Source organism: Aricia agestis, chromosome 5 (assembly GCF_905147365.1).
Source record: "Aricia agestis chromosome 5, ilAriAges1.1, whole genome shotgun sequence".
Lineage (NCBI taxonomy): Eukaryota > Metazoa > Arthropoda > Insecta > Lepidoptera > Lycaenidae > Aricia > Aricia agestis.
The window spans coordinates 6117200-6140629 of NC_056410.1; the positions used below are offsets into that span (position 1 = coordinate 6117200).

General features: G+C 35.8%; 2 long non-coding RNA genes across 2 annotated transcripts; one reads left to right on the forward strand and one right to left on the reverse strand.

The window, feature by feature from the left end:
* Positions 1-3524: 3524 nt before the first annotated feature.
* On the forward strand, positions 3525-21606 carry LOC121727252. The gene is made up of 3 exons (XR_006035640.1): positions 3525-3613; positions 20183-20187; positions 21596-21606. It is a non-coding gene; the product is annotated as an uncharacterized LOC121727252 (long non-coding RNA).
* Positions 5996-21046, reverse strand: LOC121727253. Its single transcript, XR_006035641.1, has 3 exons — positions 20892-21046; positions 19183-19288; positions 5996-6204 (listed from the first exon to the last, which is right to left on the reverse strand). It is a non-coding gene; the product is annotated as an uncharacterized LOC121727253 (long non-coding RNA).
* Positions 21607-23430: the final 1824 nt, after the last annotated feature.

The following is a 23430-nucleotide window of genomic DNA, read 5'->3' on the forward strand; positions in this document are numbered from 1 at the left end:
GCCTGTCTGTCTGTCTTAAGCCACTTGTCACCCAAACCGCTGAACCGATTTTGTTAAAATTTCCATGAGACTCCTGAGACGGGAAAGGACAAAGGATATTTTTTATCCCGGAAAAATCTACGGTTCTCAAGCGATAAACGAATTTTGGCGCAACGAAGTTGCAGGCGTCATTTAGTTAATTGTAATTTACATGGATATTCATCATCAGCTTTTGTCACGGGTAAATAATACAGCTGTTCCATAGTTACTATCGTAGTTGCGAATAATGCTTGTTACTTCAACAACAGGTGAAAATGTTATATTATTTTTGCACTTCATATCATCTAATTAATTCTTTGTGACTTTGAAATGTTTGTCTTTGCTGGCAGTTGTTTGTACAATGTAAGTGATTGAGTCCGCCCATTAGTTCACCTCAAAACCTTGTAAGCTATTCATAGAGATGTGACATCACCAGTGTAAGACAAAGAGGTGGTTGAGGACTGGCGCCGCCGAGTCATCAGTATGCCGGCCGCGCGACGAAATATTTCGGCGGATTATACCCAGATACACGTTCCCAGTTTTTATGCGCTTATTAAGATATTATGAGGCCTGCAACGGAATATGTTTCATGATAAAGTTATTATGTTTTATGAGAATGTTTAAGGGCACATGTAAATAAATTGAAATTTTCAGCTGTAGCTATTACAATAAAATGTAATTTGCGTAGATACTTTTGTAACATAAATTACAATAATGCTAAATAATAATATCAATGCGAAAGTGTGACTGTTTGTCCACGATCCCTTTTTCATTTGGTGTGGATATTATTATTTCACGAGCGTTTAACGATTTCCTGCTCAACAAAATTTAAGCGACATCTAAAATGTTGTCTTAACAAGTTATTGACCTTTTTTTTATGAAATAAGGGGGCAAACGAGCAAACGGGTCACCTGATGGAAAGCAACTTCCGTCGCCCATGGACACTCACAGCATCAGAAGAGCTGCAGGTGCGTTGCCGGCCTTTTAAGAGGGAATAGGGTAATAGGGGAGGGTAGAGATGGGAAGGGAAGGGAAGAGAATAGGGGAGGGTAGAGAAGGGAATAGGGTAGGGGATTGTGCCTCCGGTAAACTCACTCACTCGGCGAAACACAGCGCAAGCGCTGTTTCACGTCGATTTTCTGTGATAACGTGGTATTTCTCCGGTCGAGCCGGCCCATTCGTGCCGAAGCATGGCTCTCCCACGTATAAAAATGACCTACCAATAAAGCATATAAATATAATATGAGTTTTCTTCTAAAACACAACGGCCTTGTCTCCCAAATTAAACCATTCGGTACCTACACCTCCACATGCCTATACTAATGCGTACCGTACCAGTTAATGTATGAAATCAGTAGGAATTGAAACGGCCTCGATCACATCACGGGATCGGATCGCGAGGTTCCGGCGCCCACACCTCAAACACCTAACTGGCCCGGTGGGTGCGAGTGACTTCATCGCACCTACAGCATCAGCATCGTCTGCAATCAGCTTTATCTACAATTAGCATGATCTATCCATCCTACATAATACTCGTGCGTATAAATGCGAAAGTGTGTCTGTCTGTCTATTACCTCTTCACGTGCAAACCGTTGAACCGATTTTGTTGAAATTTAGTATGGAGATACTTTGAGTTCCGGGAAAGGATATATGATACTTTTTATCCCGGAAAAATGTACGGTTCAAATTTTGGCGCAACGGAGTTGCGGGCATCATTTTATAGCTTTTATATTATGGAATATAATTAACATTATAGTATAACCCATCAGTCTCTTCTTCTGTTTATTATACTAAAATTTATACGTGGGAGAGCCATGCTTCGGCACGAATGGGCCGGCTCGACCGGAGAAATACCACGTTCTCACAAAAAACCGGCGTGAAACAGCGCTTGCGCTGTGTTTCGCCGAGTAAGTGAGTTTACCGGAGGCCCAATCCCCTACCCTATTCCCTTTCCTACCCTCCCCTATTCCCTTCCCTTCCCATCCCTACCCTCCCCTATTACCCTATTCCCTCTTCAAAGGCCAGCGACGCACCTGCAGCTCTTCTGATGCTGCGAGTGTCCATGGGCGACGGAAGTTGCTTTCCATCAGGTGACCCGTTTGCTCGTTTGCCCCCTTATTTCAAAAAAAAATAATTATTAATCAATATAGTCTTTATAATCTAGAATTTTCAATCAGATACCTAATGTAATTCTATATCAAAAGGACCAGTTGTCCAACTCTCCGATCTATCAATACAAACTCTATCTGTATTCCGTTGTATAGATCTAAAATAGTTGAACTTAGCAATCTTATAACTAATCCTGTAATCAGTTTGATACAGTTAACTTCATCAAAGGTCCACGTAGACGACTTAAGGCTGAATTCAGACCAATCAAAGTTTGTGCTTTTCTCAGTAATCAATTAAAGCGTCTTGCAAGACAAGCAGATGTGTAGGGTAAACGACCGGAGAGCGGCACTCCCATTCATTAATTTTCTAAGACGATGATTTGTTTTTATGCGGTTAACAGGATGTAATGAATTTCATTATGTTAAGGCATAATCTGCATAATAAATAAAATGTTGTGATTAAGAGCTTCATTTCAATGTTAAAAATTATAAATTACACAGTATTTATAATCATAACGGATTATTTATATGGGAACTGAAATATCCACAAATAATGAAATATCCAAATTTTTAGAAATATTACAACGTATTAATAATAAAACAGAAAAAAAAATATCATTTCCCATTATCAAAATAATAAACAGTATAGACAGGAAGCTCTTATACATTTGACAGCTCAAGTAAGTTTTATGTGGATATTATGAAACCATATTATTTTTCAATTACTCTTTCATAGTATTAATTATTACATATTTTCTTTTCCAATAGTCGTGGTTTTACCCTAGTCCAAGTACAAGGTGGAGGCATCGCCTGTGACCGCTCGGCCGTGGCTAACGCCAACTATTCACTGGATTAATTAAATTCAGGGCTCGCAACTTCCCCGTTAACTTAACCTGCCGAATTACTTGTTCAATTACTTCCCAACATCAAAGAACATACAACCTTAAGCTAATTACGTGTAAGTTCTAATTTCAATGACGTCGGGCTGATCTTTGTCAGTTATGTAGAAAAATTTGATTTCAAGTACCTTACTCAGAGTTAAGAGGTGTTAAATAAATAATTCATTTAAGGCATACGTGTTTATTTCTAAAAAAACGTAATAATTTATCACATATAATAAGTTATATGTGATAAATTATTACATTTTTTACCTAGAGTGAAAATTATATAAGTATTTAAAACATTGGATCCATAATAGATTTCTACGATCGAAAAGGTATAATAAAATGTAAGGTATATTATAATAATATTATAATGTCCCAGCCTCCATTACGAACTACACAGGTATTATTTTAAATATTTTGTGTTCTCATAAGTACTACCACATATAAAAAGTGTTATAACATTTCATAGTACAGTATGTAGCGCAAAGAGCAGTGTAACTAATGCTAGCATAACCGGCAGGCTAATCGAGGCGGAGTTGGATAGTTCCTGGCTGCATGCATGCAACCCCGGGCCTATATGCATGCCGCATATGCCATGCGATTGTATATGGTTCTGCTCGTAAAGGCCGCAGAAGAGCGCGTGGTGGCCACTACGCGCTATAGGCTCCTGGGAGCCTTGCGAATGCGGCGACGTCGTCCCCATCATTCGTCTCTCATTCGATAGGCACGTAGACATGGGTGGCTCAAAAGCTCCTGAAAGAAGATTTAACTTAACTGCGATTCGAGACTACATCACTTCTGGTCAATCAATGAAACTCATTGACGATGCTGCCTTTTACGATTCTAGCAATATCATCTTTTGTCGTAGTGTTTATCAATATTTTTGGATTTATATTTGAACTTTCGAAAAACTTGCTGTAACATTGTATTATATACTAAGTTTAACTTAGTACATACTATTACTTTTTAACTTATTACATACTATTATATAAAACTTAGTACATACTATGCGTTGCTTAATAATTACACATTTAAATATGAATTTACTGTTTATAATAATTCACATTACACATCCAATAATTATTGTTTTTCAGATTTAAGTTATTTTAAACGCGTAAAACAGCCGATTTGCCCCCGCAGGGGTAATTTTCCTCCCAGCTTAGTGAGCTCAGGCTATAGATGCATCAGTTTCAAGTAGCACGGGTAACATATTTAGCATGTGAAGTTAGAGCGGGCAAACAGGCTAGTGGCTCCACCGCAGCCGGCAGAACTTGTCGGCAACTCCTCGATCTATTTGCGTACAACACTAATCCGATCGGAACTCTTAGCTCTGTTTATATCCTTATACAGGGTGTAACAAAACTAAGTGATGAAAGGCCATTTTTTTTCACTTTTGTATGGGCAAGCGCCCCAGCGTCACGAGCTTCCCCATACAATAGTGAATTTTTTTTGTGCTTTCAGCGCTGCTACTTTCACAGTGAACTTTGTGAAGTTGTGTTACACCTTGTATACGTATGTTACTATATTATATTATGTACGTGTATAATGTTATACTAATTATCATATTTTCAGTAACTTTCTCTTCTACGAATCTCCGTCATTCAATTTCAACCGCTAAACACCACGCTAGTGGTCTAGTCTCTACCATACGAATCATCCATCAAGTCATGCAGATTAGGCCGTGTTACACAAGTTTCACTTATTTTAACAATACCAAAAAGTAGAAGTAAATAAGTTTTCATTTCAATCATTAATTACATTGTTAAAAGCATTCATTTCAGTAAAATATTTAATGAATCTTAATTATTAAGTCCATTAGACCATGTACATTTAAGAGTCGCAGGAAATGTTTGCAGTCGATGCGTCAATGTCTAGGGGAGGCGGGGGTCGAGTTAACGAGGTTAACGTTTAAGGCGAGGATAAACCCCAATTTGTTATTCCGTGACTCCCGGTTTACCTAGTTCCAATATAATAACGAAGTGTTAAAAAATATGAGATTTAAAGCACAATATTCAAAATACCTTAAACCATAAACATTTTAATAAAACGTAATACTTATGGCTGTAATTAATTTACAAACTTACCTCCGAAAAAACTCTATTTCATCGAAATATAAGTATTAACTAGGATAATTGTAAATTTTATTTGAATAAAATGTTAGTAAATTTATATTAGAAATTCTTTAACCGAACAATTTTGTTTCTTAATATTTATTTCCAAAGATATTTAAAAAAAACATGAAAAATAGAGAAGATCCGCCCGAGAACCTATAGTTTTATGCTAAGCTAAAATGAATCTTATTGCCATCGCAATAAGATTCATTTCGTATACGCTTGGTCTTTGGTTGTGTGCAAGGTTATCGTTTTTGATTGAGATTAATCCCCGCCTTAACGTAACGTAAACGTTTTTTGTTTGGCTTTTACAAGGTACAAATTTATATTCACCAATAGTGTCGATTATGAAACTGTATCTACCTAGTTCAATAGAGATACTTTTATCATTATAGTTGAATTATATATTATACGAATTGTGCACAAATCACTAAGAATATAAGCCAGCTTAATTTGTGCAAACTTAATTCTATATTCAGATCTTTTATTTAATACACACAATATAACCTTTAAATAACATGTGAAATCCCAAGCGCAAAGGAGAATGTAATTTACTTTAAAACGTCGTGGTTAACAAATTTAAACCTTAGCTTATCGTGTTATACAATGCCGTAACAAAGTTTAAGCAAATGTACCATTCCACCCCACTCTCCCCTCAAGTTCTCAGGTCCGAGAACAATTTCTTAATAGCCCATAACTTGGGCTTTCAAGCTTACGTGTACGTATTACAGTCAAGTTATATTTTATTGTGAGCCACTTTAAAAGTGCTTAACTTTTTTATCTTTTTATTCCAAAATGTTGTCTTTAAAGTACCTAATTATTACATTCAATTGTATTTATACTTATGAGGTAAAAGATAAGACTTCTGAAGCTTCACGTTTCTAATGAATACCTTTAAATTAAACGCAATTTCAACTATACCTAAGTATGTCGTATCATGGTATTACTCTTCAGATGTTTTATATTTGGGACCCTTTAACCCTCCGACCTTAAGGGCTGTTTGTCAAAGTATCGGAAGTGGTCTGCACGACCCACGCACGTCGCTTCCTGCGCCGTATGACCGTCACACACGCTACGCCGCTCCTGGAAAATATATAATAATATTATTACACGCTGAAAACGTGTTTGCTAGACTTATGAAGGTTTTCCTTCAGAGGACAAAGAAAATAAGAAGCAATCTTGTATGAAATTAAAATACTTGTAGGGATAGTAACGTTATTAGAATATTTGTTTGTCGTTTAGTAACAATTTTTCCATCGAGAAGATTTTGGAATAAATTGTTAGTTTTGTTATGTAGTTTAAAATAATAAATCAATGTTATATTGTAAAAAAAATAAAAAAAATAATAATAATTAAATTAATATTTAATTATTTTGCAACTATACTGATTAAAATTCCTGTTAAAACTAAGTCAAAAGCTTACACTCTTATTTGATAATACAAAAGTTCCCACTAAAATAAATTGTGTAAGTTACAAGTTATGTCATATCCAATGTAATAACACCTAAAAGGGTAAATATTTCACGAAACTGTCCTCAATTTACCACCAAATTGTCATCACGCGAAGGCCTGTCTTAGACAATTTCCTTCCAACTAAAACTCCGGTCGCTTTGTAAGTGATTTTTGGCTGGACACAATTGAAAATAAGCCTTAACACGTCGTGGTAGATATGATTTGTGTCGGTGGTCAGTCTCGGTGTAATTAGTGAAGGACAGTCAGGTCAAAGGGGCGGAAGTGGCCGCGCGCTTCCGTCGCGTGAGGCGTCTTGCGCTGACAACTTTAGGGTTAACTCGCTTGTGTACAGTTTTATGTCCTGTATTTGACAATTTGCACGATTAAATTAGTTTGTTAATATGTCAGCTGATGTACATTGTACAATGAAAAGATTAGCTTAAAAGTTTCTTAAGGTTGGACATGATGGGTAACCAAGACTGCCGCTATGATGGAGAAACTGTTTATAGCATGCACTATTCGGATGCCGATATTATGGGCAGTCATCTATATGCCTCTTTACAAATTCATAATCGCTTGTATTGATTGATCGTGGGCCAACGGGGATAAACCGCCGATAAGAGGTATCTTTATACAGTAAAAAAAACTTTAATCTGCTGCTTTCGGCTGCTTCACATTGAGACACAAAGATCAAGCCCTCATCGAAATAAGACTTCAGATTCCTGCGAATTGAATTAATTGGCTGATATTCGGTATAAATAACATGTAGAACAAAGTGGTGGGGCCAGGTGCACGCGCGGCTGGGCAAAGCAGATCAAAGGCGCTCTTCAATTAGCCGACTAATTGGCTTGACCGTGCATCTACACCATAAAATGTCGCTCATATTTGGAGATCGCAGGATGTCATGGTCTGCGCGAATCACGTATGCTTAATGTGGTCTCTTAAATTGTACCATTTGTGCCTGTTCATGTTCATGCATTGTCCAAGAACAATGAGATAATTTGAGCAAAATGTTGGGTTTCCCATATCAAATTAAAAAGTTGATTCAGAAGCACTCACTTCTGAATTTATAATATAACTTACCATTTGGATTTCAATTAATATAATTATCTTTAATATGTGCATAAATAATAATAATATCAATCTTAGAAAGATTCAAAATAAATGAAATTATCTAGATTACTTCTTCTTAAATCGGATGATACTTACCTAAAAATATAATATTAGGATCAAAATTTTTTCAAGTTACAAAGCTAAGGGCCAATTTCGTAAAAATTAAAAGCATCATTTTAGGGTCCGCAATAAAACTGATATAATTTTGTTATGAAAAACGATGGACTGGAGTTGTCGTCACAAGAGTTTGTCTGGCGCTTGAAGGACGGTTGAGTTGCACTTTATTTACTGCCTTGTTCAGAATAAAATTAATCTAATTAAGGTATACCATACCTAGTCCATAGACTTTGTAAATATTAGAAGATGGCAATTGCTGCAATAAGGTTTTAAATATATCATTTTGTTTCGCTACAAATACTAGCAATTTAAACCAGATAAAACTTAATATTATATTTTGTAAAGTACAATAAAAGAAGAAGAAGGAAGAAGTTTTGTTGTGTGGTTTACTACAATACTCATATTCATTGGGATATGTTAAATGATTGTTACGATAACACCCCACTTTTTTGTCGGGGACCAAAGCAGTCAAAGTTCCAACAAAGATTTCACTATCAAGGTAGGTCATGTTTAAAAACCTAGGTCATGTTTACAAGCTTACCTACATACATACAACATAATTATGTGATACCGAATAAGCCTTTCACAATCAATAAACATGTACACAAAGTTAGATCTGAGTAAGCCTCCTTAGGTAGATCCTTTAATTCAATAATTTCCACCCGTTTAGTAAGAGGGCCGCCATATTTGTCTTGGCTAAAATCCCGCACGAGATTAATGCCCGAATTTGAATCCCTTGTCCCTCCCAAGAAACACTTGTTTACGGACCGTGACTGACCATGTACGGTCCGCAAGGACAATTTGTAAATCCATACTTTTAAATATTACTAGAAATCGCCCAATGGTCGAAATTCGACCTTAATCTCAACGACATTAAGACTACTACATATTTTGTAAAAAAATATTGACTTTATCATATTTTTTTCAACTCTTGTCTCTGGGACTCAGCTGATCTCAGACTGGCCGTGTAAGCATTGTCTAATAGTAGCTAAGATTCAATAAAAAAAAGCTTTAATCTATTTTCAATTTGTCACCTTGTTTTCAACAGACTTCAACCATAAATAAAAGAGTATAATTCGTATGTATAGGCTTGTCACTCAAAAATCTGTAATTTTTCCTAGTCTGTATGTTGTAGTGTGTGTAATGTTTTATTTGTTAAAAATATATGAGTAAAGGCTTAATTTCAAAATAATATTAGCTCGATGCACGCCTTCACCATGTAAACTATAACTGTGCAAAATTTCATTCATCTACGTTTCCCCGTTTTTCGTCAAAAGGGATACAAATTTTTGGCTCACGTATTAATATATAGATAAGTGTGAAAGTCTCTGTCTGTTTGTTACCACTTTATGTTTAAGCCACTGAAGCGATGTTAGTAAAATGTACCTAGTATCTAGATACTTTACTTGAGATGGTTTTAGATATTAATGAATTTTTGTATGGGAGCTCCCCTTCAATTTTTATTTTATTTAAATATTATAATTTAATATTAAAGTACACATATTATAACAAAGGACTTTGTAAAAAATTCAAGTGCCTACCTATTTCCATTATTGACATAGAGCAAAAAAGGCCGAAAAAATCACGATTGTTTTATGGGAGCCCACCTTAAATATTTATTTTATTTCGTTTTTAGTATTTGTTGTTATTAAATCGATATACAGAGAGGTGTTCATCAAGGTGACCCCTTGTCGCCAAGAATTTTTATAGCTGTACTTCAAAATATAATGAAACCACTGAAATGGGAGAAAAAAGGTATTAACATAAATGGAAAATATTTGAATTGATATAGTTATTTTTTCAGAGAAAGCATCGCAACTATAAGAAATGTTAAAAGAGATCCACTCGGTGAGCTATACTGTTGGACTAGAATTAAATACTTCAAAAACAAAAATTATGACGAACTCTACAGAAATACCCATAAAAATTAACAATGCTCCAATAGAATATGTGCAAGACTATGTTTACCTCGGAAAACAAATATCCTTAAAAAAACCAGACATAAAGAAGAACTTAACAGATGAATAAACACGGCCTGAAAGAAATTTTGGAGCCTAAAAGAAATCCCGAAGTCAAATGCACCAATTAGAGTAAAGAAAAAGGTTATGGACTCTTGCATCCTACCATCTCTTACTTATGCATCGCAAACATGGATCTATAACAAATTCACAGAAAATAAAATAATTACTACTCAAAGAGCCATGGAGAGGAGTGTGCTGAGACTGAGAATGAAACACAAAAAGAAAAGCACAGATATAAGACACATCACAAATGTAATAGACGCTCTAACACACTGCAAGAAACTTAAATGGAAATGGGCTGGACATGTAGCACGCATGAACGAAAACCGTTGGGCAAAAATTGTAACCTGTGGCAAGGTCCTATGGGAAAGAGAAACAGAGGCAGACCAGCTGACCGATGGCTTGACGAAATACTGAAAATAGCAGGAAAAAACTGGACTGAAAAAGCAAAAGATAGAAAGGTGTGGACCAGCATGGAGGAGGCCTTCACTCTGTAGAGAGGTCCTTATAAAGATATTAAACTGAACCAAAAATAGCATTAAAGGAGGAAATAAATATTTTGTGATGTATAGTAAAGTAATGTATAATATTAAGATTTGATATCAATGTAAATAAATCATGCTAAAAATGTAAATTATTGAAAACTCATATAATGCATACAGCATGTAAATAACTGTGATTAAAATGACATACACAGAACTATAATAATAGAATAAATGAATAATAATAAGAATAATAAAAATGTACAGAAATAATAACTGAGATATATATGTATAAAATATGTATATAAGAAAAAAAAAGTCAAATTAATAGATCTAGCATGAATATAAACCATACTGTACTAATATATTAAGTAATATTTTTATAAAGTAATGATAATATCTAATATACATAATAAAATATCTGTGATGTTATGCAAGTTATTATGAAATAATGTACGCAGATGTAATGTAATGTAATCTTTTTAAGGAATTAAGGGAGGCTTTTATATTTATATATATTTGTTGTTATAGCGGCAACAAAAATACACAATCTGTGAAAATTTTAGAAGTCTAGCTATAGCGGTTACTGGGATACAGTCTGGAGACATACAGACAGACGGACAGACATCGAAGTCTCAGTAATAGGGTCCCGTTTTCACCCTTCGGGTACGGAACCCTAAAAATTAATAGGCAAATTTTTAATAAAATATATTTTAGGGTACTTATAATTGAGTCCAGACTAACGAGACTATATATTCACATTTTATAAATCGAGACCTAGAATAATAACACAATGTCAAAGTTAATAAAAGTTTCAAACTCGAAACGGTTTCTTTCGAAATTGTTCAGGAGTGAAATCGTATCTGTCTGAAGGCGGGCAAGAAATACAAACTTGTTGGGGCCTTTCTTGCATTATTCATACAAGGTACCCTCAGGTTAATGGAAACACTTAGTAACTGTTTATTCTGACCTATTGTTTTAATGTATGAAGTATAAGATATTCATCTTGTCGGTGTATTGTTATATTATGCGTTATTAATACATCTGGGGAGGCTGAGTTTGGGTAAAAGTTTTGTAACTTTCTTGGCTTATAATGCGTAGCATAAAGGTTCGGTTTGCACATATTTTTTGCTTGTCAAGTTAGGTTTCAGTTCGTAACTCTTACTATGTTTAAGAGCGATTTTTACAGCCCTAGTATGACGTCACCTAAATATACTAACCTCGAGCCGGGTCACAATACATCATTTAAAATGAACACCAAACTTTGTATGACGTTCATGACTTTGAAACATTTTGGCAAAAAAGAAAAATAATAAACAATCAATAGTTTTGTCCCTAGTAATATGACGTCACCTAAATATGCTAACCTCGAGCCGGGTCACAATACATCATTTAAAATTAACCAAACTTTGTATGACATTCATGGCAAAAAAGAAAAATAATAAACAATCAATAGTTTTGTTGAGTTTAAAGCATCGTTTAGACCTAACACTTGGTTCAAGAATAAACACCAATACAATAGAAGTTGTTGAAACATGTGACTAATTCCGACTGCCACATCCTGTCCAGTCTCGGACAAGTCTTGGGAAGTCTCGAGAAAGTCTCGAAGTTTGTCGAGATGTAGGTAAACACGTTCGACTCTCGACTCGTGACTGTCCGCAGCTCGTTAAAACTTACCGATTGTGCCATCACATGCCATTCTTGAATATCATTTCCAAGTAGAGCATTTAATATCATTTTTGGTGTCCATAATATAACATCCATACTATACTAATATTATAAATGCGAAAGTGTGTCTGTCTGTCTATCTGTCTGTCTGTTACCTCTTCACGCCCGAACCGCTGAACCAATTTTGCTAAAATTTGGCATGGAGATACTTTGAGACCCGGGAAAAGACATAGGATACTTTTTGTCCCGGAAAAATGTACGGTTCCCGCGCGATAAACTAATTTTGGCGCAACGGAGTTGCGCGCGTCATCTAGTACATTATAATATCACAAAATATTTCAAAACAGTAGACCTTCTAGCAAACACAGCAATCAGAAGTTAGCATGATTTCTGAAAATTGGAGTATCTAAACATGCGCACGATCTGACAAATTTTTGACTTGGTCAACGCGAGTTGACCAAGTTTATTTCCAAAAAAAGAGCTGTAGAACTTTTATGGTGTCCGATGTCTAGTAAGACTATAGCTCTAGTCTTGATATTCTAATTGCTAACTACCAAGTTTTCAGCAATTTAGACGTAAACGCTCGGACAAAGGCCTATAAGTAAAAGTAGTTTTCCAACAAACATAAAGCCAAGACGTTTCGGACAATTTACATGTTGTAATTTTAATTCGGCGACCGCAGCGGGGCACAACTGTTGGCACAATGGGCCTAGGGTCCCGAGGGATAGTTTCACCTAATGTTAATTTAATCCAAGACGGACAATCCTTGGCAAAAGTTGTGACTTCTCGTCTTATGTTGTTGTTGAGACTGTACGTACACTGCTACGGTTATTTTAAGAAATGATATAAGTTATTAAAAACAACTATAGCTTGGTCCTTGCCCTTGCCCTTGGATTTTAGTCTAGCAACATGTTAATTGTTACTTCGTATAAAAAAAGATAAAAATTATTTATTTTTCACACACGACTCAACATAGTATTTAAGTAACAATATATTGAATTGGAGTGTGAACTGGAGGCTTCAGTTCACACTCCAATTAGCTAGGATACCATATTATGGATGTACTATTTCTACACCGAATAATTTTCAGTCTCTCAGGATATTTATTTACCTAGTCTGTTTTGTAAATTTCTTTGGTGATAAAAGAAAATTCTTCAGCTATTTGCATATAAAAAAACCCAAGTAGTAATGTTCTAAAGTTCACTTATTAGAAAATATTATGATACTGATTAAAGGAAGAAAACACAACGGTAAATGAAATTCAATTTACGCGAACGTTGTCGCAGTGCGTACGGCCCTCTCGGCCACGTGTTAAGCTGGTAGTGTATAATTAAGGCCCCTTGACCGGACCCACCCTAGGGGGCTAACGGGGGGTGGGTGGGAGGCAAGTGCCGTTTAAACCTGTCGCCACCGTCTTAACAACTTTCATACTAAATTACTATCAACCGTACTATTTGTTTGCGAAGGTGCTGAATTAATTTGTAGTTTTAATTAGTAAATTGTTGCTAGCGGCTGAAGGCTAGCAAAATAGTCTTAAACACACATTTTTATGTGCCGAGAAGTCCGAGTATTTCGTAAATAGTTTAAGTAACTGTACCTATCGGTAAAGGTAATATAATACTGTTTGCATATCAAAATACGAATATTTTGTGAAGGCGTCGACTTTACTTAAATAAATGAACGAATGTAGAAAAAAATATTAGACAAAATGTCCGCACATGGAATAAAAAGAAATAATTCGTAAGCTTTAATATTTTCTTGTCTCTACCAATAGCAGTTTTTTACGTTTCCACTTAAATAGAGCCTTCGCCGAAATTCCATGTTAGCGTTACGTACAAAATTGTGATAAGCATAAAGGAGACAAATTTAAAAAAGAAGCGACACACGAAATATGTTTATAAGGAGCAACGTGCTTTGATTTATAATGTTTCGTAAAGACGCAACACGGGGGTAGAGTCCAAGTTACAAGAGACCGTAGGGGGTGTAACAAGTTACAATGGGACTATTTGTAGTCCTTTTAGACAGTAGTCCTGTTTCATTTATAGAAGAATTGTTATTATACTGTGTAGGATTTCAAGTGAAGATTTGAAGCTATAAAGCTGAATAATTTTATTTCATTTTTAATAAATCGAAATGTACCATAAACTTTTTTGTTTTATTTTAGACATAATATTTTGTGTATTTGTCTATCTAAAAACACTAGTATAGCTTTTATGACATTGATATTTTCCCATAAAATAATTTTAAATTGGAAAACTGACAGCTTTTCTTTCGCAGTATATTTTAAACAGAATATCGCTCTTGCTTGTTCTTTACACTGAACCGCATGGGATATTCTGAGTCACAAAATCGCAAGATTTATTTCGGAGCCAGGCTTCAAACTCATTAGTTAGAAAACCCACGAGATCAGCACATAGTCCTCGCGGTTTTTATAAAAATTGTATCTAAGTCGAGCGACTCCGAAACTTTCGTGGAGTCTAAACAAGATTGTGGCTGCTTAAGTGCCTGAATTTTACCCGACTGCGGTTAAGTAAAGGAGTAATTATTTGGGCATGGCAGTGTGTATACATATAATATGGATGTCATATATATTTGTTACATTGTAATCTGATTATGGAAATGAGATGCTAACTGTTATATTTGGAATAATGACTCAAGTTATTTATACTTTATTGTGATTGTATAGTTAATAGATTTTAGTAATTCCTAGATTATATCGTAGTAGCTAGTTCAGATTTTTGAAGCTCTTTTAAGACCTCAAAGGCTTTGCCTTATATTGCTTCAAATATAAAAAAAATATTATGACGATCATTAAATTTCATAAAAAATTCTTTCGGCACTAAAATTGTATCACAAATGTAATAAAGAAAATACAGCGACACAACGGGCGAGCCGCCAATCCGTTTTGTTCATTGTACGTGTAAACTACGCACGGAGCCCATTAAAACCTTCAAGGCAATAAACTCCTTGCTGTTATTATTTTCGCAACGACTTTTTATGAAAAGCAGACGACCACTAATATGCAAATACAGCACCGTTACTTCTTATTCCGTTGCGGAGTATTATTTGTTGTTCGAATTAAAACATGGAACCGAACCGAGGCCAGACAATTGTGATGCAAATTGGCGCGGCTTGCCACCTCCAGCCGCCGCGAGAAAAATCGACCTGGCAAGGAATTTATAATATACTTTTTTATTTGGAGTTAAGTGTTGTAAGGCTATAAAGGGCGGAGGCAAATGACGCAATATCGCGGCTGCTGCCGTCGTGAGGAATGATGTTATTATTTATGTTAATTCCGCACTCTGAATGACGCGGAGCGTACCTTTCTCCGATTCAGGGTTATGGGTTATAAAAAAAATTATTGTTCTTTAGTTAAATGAAATTTCAATTTTAATTAAGAGTTGAGTTCTGACGCTAAACGAGTTTTATACAGGTTTGGGATGGCGTTCGCTACTGTTTTCTGGATCTTCAGGATTCGTAATGAAAGCTACAAGTTTCCTTTTAGTTTCCTAGTACAGGAATTTTACCAGTCGGTCAAAACTTTCTTTCTAAGATTATTCTGTTCTAACTTTCTAATTATTATTCTTACATCTTTAAATATCAGCCACTCACAGCCCTGTGCTTCGCCATAATTGCGGTACTTTGCATAATGTGTATTTTAGTGTTAGAATTTTTCAGAACACCCCCCACTAATGAGACGTGAAGCGCTGATGTCCCTAATGCAAGGTACCGCAGAGATTTATAGCTCAGTTAAGTGAACTCGATCGCCTTTCCATTTTCACTTTAACAGCACTCCAGATCGGCAATTTGTAAACGCCCTCTGATTTCGCGTTTTGTTTGGCAAAGCAAGGCAAGTGATTCTAATGTGTTGATTGCGAATGTTAGATATTTTACGAGTAAGCTGCAGTGTACTTATTACTATAAATATAATATTTTAATCGTAATATTCCCACAGTTTTTTGCGTCTTGGCCAATAGTGTAAATAGTGTAGTGTAGCGTCATAGCCTATAGTGTAAATGCTGTATTTTATGATTAAAAGTGTCTCCTGTTCATCCTGATTTAGTCAAAAGTCTATGATACTAACTATACGAAATATTACAGCCTAAATTTCATTAATTTTTCCTGTAAGAGTAACTATTTCGTTTGAAAGAGTTGATCATTTATCTCTTCTCTCTTTTCTTTTAGTGGGTGTATTCGGCACTACTACTAAAACTAGTATCTTCATCTTTCAGTACTATATGTTTTTACTATCGTGAGTTTATCCAACGTATAATGTCCATAATATTTGCGTACAGTTGTGTATATGCGTTGTAATAGGTGCGTTTCAGCCATAAATATCAGTTAGGGCCCAGCGCGGGCGACTCGGCCGACTTGTAAATGCGCAATTTGTGAACTTCGCTACTTATAGTGATGTCGAACTTTGTCGATATATTTATAGTGCACGTGAAGTTATAAATATTATAGTACGGGAGTTCTAAAACATTTTTTTTATTACTATCAAGCTAAGTTTTTGTGAGTAGCCTTATTTTGATAAGACGAACAACATTTTTATTTGCGAAAAATCTCTTAAGTGGTAGCTAACAGAGATAGAAAGGATTTCATACTTTGAATTGATGGTCCTAAAATATGGATTGTTTTATTTGTAGAACAATGTTACTTTTAGATTAAATAACTAATAACCTATCAATATTCAAAAAATCAGCTCGTTAGGTTCCCGTTATAGGGTTCAAATAATCAACAAAACTTGGTTGACTACGGAACCCTAAAACGGAACCCTAACAAGCAGATATTTTGTATATTCATAGGTTAATAGTTATGTAATTTTTAAGAGTAACATTGCCCTACAAAATAAATAGAACAATCCATAATTTAGGACCATCAAGTCAAAGTATGAAATCCTTTCTATTTCTGTTAGCTACCACTTTCAAGATTTTTCGCAGATGAAGCTACAAACAAAAAATTTTGCTTGATAGTAATAAAAAAAAAATGTTCTAGATTGTTATCAGAAACTAAAGGTAAGAATTGCAGAAATTTAATTTCCCAAATAAAAATGTTGTTCGTCTTATCAAAATGAAGCTACTCACAAAAAATTAGCTTGATAGTTATCAAAAAATTTTTTGTTATATTCCCTCACTATTATGTTGTTGTGAAAGAAAAATTATATCTTTCAAAATGTTTAGCTTACAGATCCATACTAATATTATAAATGTAAAAGTGAGTCTGTCTGGCTGTCTGTTACCCTTTCACGCCCAAACGGCTTAACCGATTTTGTTGAAATTTGGTATGAGGATACTTGGAGTCCCGGGAAAGGACATTTATTACTTTTTATCCCGGAAAAATGTAAGGTTACCGCGAGATAAATTAATTATGTCGCAACAGAGTTGCGGACGTCGTTTGGTGACATTATAAAAATTATATCATTTGATGTTGTTAGGTAAGTACTTAAATAGTCCAAAGTTCATAACTTTGTTTCAAAATAAATCGACTGATCAACTTTTTATCGATGGTTCGTCATTGCACTACCCTATAAAGTATGTAAGATTTATGTGGTTCTCCTAAATTCCGGATTTATTAAGGACACCTTGTTTTATTCGCTCAACTTCTAACAAGATCATACGCAAGCCATACTGGGATCAGCTTTTGGCAAAAATTTTGAGCATGAAAATGAAGAGTTCAAAAATGCAAATACTTAGGCTGGTCCGCGCCTTGGTAAAGTTGCGGTGGGTTGATCGTGCCCGTAACTTTGCCTAAGCGGTGAGTGGAGCACCATGGGGTTTTAGTGGGTAACTCCTCGGAGAGTCCCACATACCCCGGCCGATGCCCCAATCTGCCGGGGATGCGTAATCCATTTCCCCATGTAAAAAAAGGCTGGTCCGCACAAGCGAGCGGCTTGGCCGCTGCACCGCGAGATCATGAGCAAAAGTATTATAATAATGAGGGCGCGGTCGTGCTATCAACATAGTAGTCCGCCGAGACGAGCCAAGCGAAGCACAAGGGCACTACGTACCTTATCTCGAAGTGTTTCGTCGTTTTTTTGGACCCTCATTGCGTTGATTCCCGATGTACCAGATACATAGTTCATAATATTCTCAGGATATGATTTCAAGAATAGACTAATATTTACATTAGACATGGGAGAGCCATGCTTCGGCACGAATGGGCCAGCTCGACCGGAGAAATACTAAGTTCTCACAGAAAACAGCACTTGCGCTGTGATTCGCCGAGTGAGTGAGCTTACCGGAGGCCCAATCCCCTACCCTATTCCCTTCCCTACACCTGCAACGACCTGCAGCTCTTCTGATGCTGCAAGTGTCCATGGGCGACGGAAGTTGCTTTCTATCAGGTGACCCGTTTGCTCGTTTGCCCCCTTATTTCATAAAAAAAAAAACTTGCATACAATAACTTGGGACCTCGCGGTGTTGCCGCCAAACCGCGCGTTCGGGCGGACGCATAATGTTATGCATCGAGGCAAAGCACGCAGTGGAAGTCGCTGGAAAAAGTCAGTGAATCTATACATTTATACATTTAAATAAAATTGGAGTGTCTGTTTGTAATATTGAAAGAACCGTTTTTTTACTACATGCATATGAATCTATATACGCTACATACACCAAAACAACATTTTTTACAATTTTTGTCTGTATGTCTGTCTGTCTGTCTGTTTGTTCCGGCTAATCTCTGAAACGGCTGGAGCTATTTTGCCGGGACTTTTTTTTGGTAGATAGCTGATGTAGTAAGGTGTAACTTGGGCTACTTTTTAACCGACTTCCAAAAAGGCGGAGGTTTTTACTTTTTTCATATTTGTTAGCGGACTATTCATTTTTGTTATTATACTATGTTGACGCGGACGAAATCGCGGGCAACATCTAGTAGTATTCTATATTTAAAATTGCTCTAAAAATCTAGTGACCAATATTGCATTTCCTTTCACAATACCTGAGTTGGTGAAAGCTGGCAACATAATAATATTTATCTCAGACAAATCCATATACTAATATTATAAATGCGAAAATGTGTCTGTGTGTCTGTTACCTCTTCACGCCCGAACCGCTGAACCCATTTTGCTGAAATTTTGTACGGAGATACTTTGAGTCCCGAGAAAGGATAGAGGATACTTTTTATTCCGGAAAAATGTACGGTTCTTGCGGAATAAACGAGTTTTGGCGTTATGTAGTAGATAGATATACCAATAGATTATTTGTACTCACATTTAGAACACCTTTGATATGTCCGAACTAGAGGTATGTTTGGGTTAATATGCTGGAAGCGGTCGTTAACTAGCGTAAACAGCCGGTTCCGTCCGCCTGCGTCCACCTGGTGCGAGCTGCAACAAAAGCTAAAATACACCTTTTTCATTCTTAAAATTGTACAGTCAGCAACTAACGTATTAACTAGTTTCATTCAAAATTGGTTATATTAAGATACCATTTTTCATTCTTAAAATTGTACAGTTAGCAAGTAAAGTCTTAACTATGTATTGTATTTGTATTCTCTTATGTATTGTATTTAGCGACTGCAAAGCCTTAATAAATTAAGGCTTTTTTAATACGTGACTGTTCTAGATGTGAAGTTAACTGTAAAAAAATTATAGAGTTAAGTAGGTATAAAGTAAGGGCAATTTATACTAAACTCGGTTATTTTAAGTCAATTCGTTTTAAAAAAAGAAATAGTCCACAAAGACTCTTTTTTTGTACAATTTTTGTTTTTCTGCCACTACTAAACAAATGTTTGCATTTTTATTGAAACAAATGTTTTGCCACCATGTGGAGTCGTGCGTTAAAAAATCTGAAGTTGTTCAAACAACCACGACAAATATTTAGTGTAAGAGACTCCGCGACCTTTTTCTCGGTAGCTTTGCCAAGCAAAAATAGTATTTACCTGCAACAGATAAGGCACATAATGCTAGAGATATTTACTAACGTTACCTTGACTTTGTTTATTATCTTTGCCCCTGAAGGATACTCAATTTGACTATGAACTGGCTTTGTACTGAATTTCTCTGTATATTTTACGGGTAACGTAATTTAAATTGTCTACAAAATTATTGAAGTTTGTCGCTCGAGGGAACCACGTATTTTACAGCGATAGAAACCCATATATTAAGTTTCATATCAATCGATTCAGCGCTTTATGAGTCAAAAGTTACAGACAGACATATTATATTATATACACATTACAGGGTGTAACAAAAGTAAGTAATAATCTAAGGGTATGTATGTGATAATGTGTCCTTTGCATAGAGTTCACTATTAAAATAGCAGCGCTGAAAGAGCAACTTCTTTTTACTTTGGTATATGCAAAGAACAACGATACCTGTCGTATTTTGGTATACACCTATGAAACATACGCCAATCGATAGAGAAGATGTTCATAAACAATAAATACTCTTTGACAAAATGTCGTAAATGACAATATAATTTCTGAGTTATTTCAGTTTAAAAATGCAAAATAAATAACATTTTACATATTATATAGATACGACCTGAAATATTTCGACATTTTCTCAAAGAGTATATTTTGTTGTTTGTAATTATTTAATTATTTTCTCTGTCGATTGACGTATGTTTCATAGGTGTACACGAAAATATGCCATTTTCAGTAAGTACTTAAAACTAATTAAGTATGCCACGCTCCATACAAAAAGGTTCGAACTCTTTTACGACGCTGGGTTCGAACTCTTTTACAAATCACAAAAAAAATGCTTTTTAGCGCTGATACTATCGCAGTAATTTCTATATAAGGGACACATACAAACCATATAGTATTATTACGTTTTGTCACACCCTGTATACATTTAATTTGATATTCTTTAAAAATTTTACCTACACGGCGGCCTCCAGTGGAAATAATCATCGTATATTCGAACTCTGCTACTCCGCCACATAGTAAATGCAAAGTCCTCAAATACGTAGCGTACTTAGACGCTTGTTAGGAAGTTTATTAGAGACACACATAAGTGTTCACGGAGTTGAAGTTCGATCCAAGTTAAAGCAAAAGCTGTGTCCGCCCGGGGCAGTCTCTTAAACTAAGTAGGTCCAAGGTTCGCATTTGACCAACCTTATCTGGAATTTAAATAAAGCCCCACGTAAATGTAAAAGTTTGGTTGTTTATATACTTTGTATGACTGGTGAAATAAGATACTAAGGGCCTGTTTCACCACTTCCTGATAAGGATATCCACCAATTAACTTGACAGATCAAGTATGGAGAATCTGTCAAAAAAGTTGTGAATAGCCTATTAGGCACTTTATCAGAAAGTGGTGAAACAGGCCCTAAGAATTGGAAAGTGAAATTTCTAGTGAATTACTATTGATAATCCATAATCTGCCTTCCGATCCCCTGAATCCTGCGTTGTCGAATTCGGGATCCGTACAGGCTACAGTCTGAAAAATTTTCATAAAAGCTTATTTTCAGATGAGCCCTTAAGAAACAATACTAATCTACTATCTTAATAGTAAATACACATGATTACCATTTGAAGTTTAGCATCTTGATCTATCATCTAGGTAATAAATTGTGGCAGTGCACATGGAGAGGTACCTTGTCACGGGTATTGAGTTATGCGTAGTTCCGAAAAGTAGATTAAATTTGCTATAGACACAAAAAAGAATAACGACTGTAGGTGTAGCCACTATTTTATAGATATAAATTTTTGAATTTACAGCTTCCGAAATGTACAAGTTGAGAAAATTACATTAAAAGTTTTTAATGGAAAAAAACACACTTCCACTCCGAAGTTACATAGGAAGGGTATAATATTATAATCATAATCTTTGGAAGATAAAAAATTATAATTTATAATAAAGGTGAAATGTCTAAATATACAATATAATATTATGTTAATAATTATTCTGACTTCTTAGGTCATTATGGTCATTTCATCAGTGTCATCGGATTTCATCAGTGTTTGTTAGTGTGGGCCTAACAGCCATACACTTGAAGCCTTCAGAGACATCCGCTGGCAGGGTCGCGGTTGTGTATTCCGCGTATCCCGTGGCTCTGCCTTAAGCGGAAGAGCAGGAACACCGTTGGGATTTCAGTGGGTAAGGCCAGGCGCAGCCTCCGACTGCTGGGATGAGTAAACACATTTCCACAACGAAAAAAAGGTCATCATGGTTATGATGCGGATGCCGGATGTTCAGAGAAACCGCGTGACACGTGACAGCTACCATTCATACCTATCACGAGTGTTCCAGTAAGCCTGGCTATCGCAGGATACGCTTCCGCCGATACCGTGTGCTACCGCCCTTATCTCCAATTAACTAACGTTTTATGCATACCATTGACCTGGCCTTATCGCCAAACAAAACCAGAACAGTAATCCTAGTTATGCGTAGTTTTGTCAGGATGTGCTTCAAACATTGCCACAGCAAAATATGAATGGAGCGTTAAAGGCTTTATACAGTCTGTAACAAAAATAAGTGATAATACTTTAGGGTGTGTACGTGTTTCTTGTAGAGAGTTCACTGTGAAAGTAGCAGCGCTGAAAGATGATTTTTTTTTTCACTTTTGTATGGGCCTTGGCCCGAGCGTCACGAGTTTCCCCATACAAAAGTGAAAAAAAAAATTTGGTCTTTCAGTGCTGCTACATTCACAGTAAACTCTCTACAAGGAACACGTACTCACCCTAAAGTATTATCACTTATTTTTATTACATCCTGTTTAATATACAGTAGAGAGATAATTTTGAAAATGTCTACCATGGAAATGACAATTTTTTTCGCTTTATGGTCAGTGACCACTTTAATTGTATCTATCTTGCCATATTTTAAGGAGAACTTTTTATTTCTCCTTATAACATTTCTAAAAAGTATAAAAAGTCGTATCACCAGGCTACTGGATTGTGGGATCTGCTAATGGCAGTACTGTGTACGGGGTGCGGTGTGGTTGGGTAACTTATAGCGGTTAGCACGGAAAAGTTAAAAAAGGTCGCTAAATGTTCGGCTTGAACGGTTGGTAAGTTTTTTGTTACGTAGAAGATTACTTATTTTAGGTTGTATAAGATTCAGAAATGAAGCGCATCACCTGATGGTAAGCGGCAACCGCAGTATGTAGACATTCAAATCCCAGGCTAGTTGTAGGAAGGCCTTTGGACTGGCCAAGATTCTTTCGTATTGAAGCTCTTTTGGTTTGCATATTATTATTATTGTTATACTATATGCTGTTCATCGAAACCTAGAGTTTTTAATGACTATAGCAAATGTAACACTGGTGGAGTTTCACTAAGATAAGGCTTTATAATTTCCACTGCCAAAACCAAGCTATTTAAAGGTTGATCTAATGTTCCCTTAATAGACTTGCTCGCAACCATCTTATGAAGTTATGTGAACAATTTCAACAAAAAGAATTTCATATCCAAGAGCAATAAGCGGAGGTATAATAAACCTCTCAAGTTGAATCTTATAACAACCATCAGGCAAATATCTTGAGCAAACATTGTTGGGATAGCGAGGTACC